This window comes from Convolutriloba macropyga, chromosome 12 (assembly GCF_964194025.1).
Source record: "Convolutriloba macropyga chromosome 12, txConMacr16.3, whole genome shotgun sequence".
Classification (NCBI taxonomy): Eukaryota; Metazoa; Xenacoelomorpha; order Acoela; family Convolutidae; genus Convolutriloba; species Convolutriloba macropyga.
The window spans coordinates 51,892,695-51,895,912 of record NC_134479.1 but is presented as its reverse complement, the minus strand read 5'-3'; positions in this window follow the sequence as shown (position 1 = coordinate 51,895,912).

Below are 3,218 nucleotides of genomic sequence, written 5' to 3'. Positions count from 1 at the left end.
GCAGTGCGAAACGCTTTCTTTTGAATTCTAAAAATTTTACGGACTTCACGGAGCAAAACATGGCATATAAATCTGTCGCATTCGCCTCCCGTTTCCTCAGCACAGTTGAAGTAAGATATATTATCATTATATTGGAGCTCCTAGGTGTAGTTTGGTCGATAGAAAACTTCAAATATTATCTAAACGGCAAATTTTTTAACGTTATTACTGACCATAGAGCTTTATTTTCTATTTTGCGCAAAAACAGAGCCTGTAAATCATATAATAGTCGTCTCGCAAGTTGGATTGACCGACTATTTTCTTCTGATTTTACAACTATTCCTATCGATTATCTTCATGTCTCAAAAATAGGTTTGCTGGACTATATTTTGCGCGATCCGCAACAAAAAACTGCGAAAATTTCAACATATGATGAGCAATTCATTGTTACAACAGTAGACGCAATCACAGTTAGCTCAAAACGCTTTTGTTCAAATACCCAATTTAAACGGATTTCGCGGTGCAAACGGAAGCATTTAAATTGAACAAAGTTAGTTTAAACACCAGCAACAAAAAATGTGGCGAGTTCGTGGCGCAAGAGCACGCGAATATTCCGAAAACAACAAAAATGGCAACATAAGTGGCGAATTATATTCCAATTACTTCAATTCAACAGTCCTCTCCCACACAACGAACATTTGAAGCTCGCTTTGGCCTCTAATCACTCTACAATTCAGTTTCCTCCATCTAATTCTAGCTTTCAAATGATTGCCAATACACTTCAATCTGCTCTCATGATGTAAAATTCTCACGACGAAGCCCCTCCACAATATCCCACAAGCAATTCCTTTAAAAGTGAGATACGCTGACAAAGCCAGATCTTTGAATGCCCTACAAACAACCACAACAGCCTCAATACCCGGCACCATTACAACAAAGGTAACGATTACACCTACATCAACAGATGACCTCTATGCAGACTCTTTCAGCTTCGCTCTCTCGAAGATCTTTTACTGTACTCAGACGGCTTGTTTGACTTCAAAAGATGCCATATTGAAAGAATTCAGTGGCTGTATAAAAACCTGATAACGAGGAAAGATGTCGGCAAATATCGCCCTGCAACCACAGTCACTGGAAAGTCTTCACGTCAAGAACGATGTGTCTGCGTGGATGTCAAAATTGGCATACCGATCTCAATAAATGACGGTTACATAGAAACCATACATGCAACACATCCAGGAAGCTGGGGCAAGGCTGATATGGCTATCCACGCATGGTGGCCATATATGCTTTGCGATTTGATGTTCAAGTTGTAATCTCTATTAATCGTTCTAGCAAATGTACGCCATTTAAGTTGTGTAAAGTTTCTAATAAAGAAATTCAGATAGATTTTGGCGGTCCTATCTACAAGGAGAAAGACCAAGAAGTATATTTCCATGGGTGTAAAGACCATTTCTCAATTTTTCCTACTAACGAAGTGTTTGTGAGAGCGAACGCACAGAACGCTTCAAAGTTTCTACAAGATTATGCATTACCGAATGGCATACGACGCACAGTAAGACATGAGCAAGCTACGTGTCAAATCAGTGAGTAATTTAAATTTGTATCAATATATTATACAGCTCATTGAAGCTCCACTACACGATCACTCTGCAATTGGTTTTGTAGAGAGGCTAACTCAAACAATCAAAAGCAGCCTAGCATTTTTTAAAATCACGGCGCGAAATCAACTCAACTTAAAAACCTCATTAAATTCGATAATCAAACAACTGCTAATATGTCGGCAAAAGGTAATTAAGCTTTCACAATTTTGGGGCTCATTTTGGACGCAAAGCAAATACTCTTATTAGTAATATATCTACAAAACCAAACCAAAATAATTTGACATATGAAACAATATTAATTACTTTTTTAGGTCTAGAAACGAATCGGTGGGAAAAACTGATCCCCGAAGACCGCTGGGAGGATCGTTCCCAAAACAAAATTGAGTTCGAGCAGCTATTCTACAGCTCAATCAAGATACCGTATTAGGACACAATAATGATCCGGCACAAGAATCATGAGCTATACAACATCCTGAGATCGGACTACCGGTATCCCTCATCCAAGCACCTCTATCCCTCCAACTTGCAAGAAAAAATCCCAGAAAAACGAAAGCTCAAAAAGAGAGTATGGATGGGTTGTACGATGTTTTGGCTGAAAGTTTGCTAGTGATAAAAACAGATAGCTACAACTCAATAATTAAAGAGCCCGGAAAACGATTCGGATTTGGCTAAATTAGGGACAAAAACGGGACGGCAAACCGACCTCGAAGAGCACGCAGACCACAGGCCAAAAGCACTGATAGGAACGAAAAGAAAACAGCTGATACAAAAGCACGCTAGAGAATTCAGAAGTCTACCCTGAGCTGAAAGTACGAACACCAGCAATGTCGAAAAAGTTATATACAATCGCGCCGCAAATTCAAGACCAGCAAACAACGCCTAAAACCGTAGAAACAATCATAGCCCTACATGCACAACGACTAAAAGGAATGCCATTGTCAACTACTACCAACCAACAAGCATCCAGCAATCAACAGCGCACATCGCCCTCAATAACTGAAATCGATGAACCAATGATTTCAACCAAAATGTGCCCTCCGGCTGTCACAGAAAAAAGAGCACCATCCCACAAGAAAAGACGTTATATAATTAAACAACAACAAATAGCGAGCAAAAACATCATCTCCTCGATAAAGAAAACAACTGGGCAAGTCTCTGAAGGCCCAAAACAGTTTTACAATTAGGAACATGCTCACCAGATGTGCCTTACCCCACACAATATTATGTTTCTCCAAATTATGAAGAAAAAACAATGAGAGTGAGAGAAGCCGAAGGCGCTATGGATTCTGATTCAAAATTATGTACTTGAAACTAAAAACTTATCAAAACACATAATTTGTTTTTTTTAAACTTGTACATATTCTAAAAATTTTCAGATATAAACAAACTGTACCTTTGTTTGCTTCGCCAAAAGACGTGTGGCAAATTAGCACATTTCATGTTATTTAAATCTTTCCATTGTGGCGCAGTTCATAAAATTTCATGACGCTGTTCGTGGTGTTGCTCATTACACTTTGCTCTGTATTAGTTTAATCTTATTTTTTGTTCACCATTTGAAGATCATTTAGTAATTGTTCAGCTTTTCCAATTTGCTGGAATGAATATTTGTCTGTACACAGAAGTCAACTGCCTTTC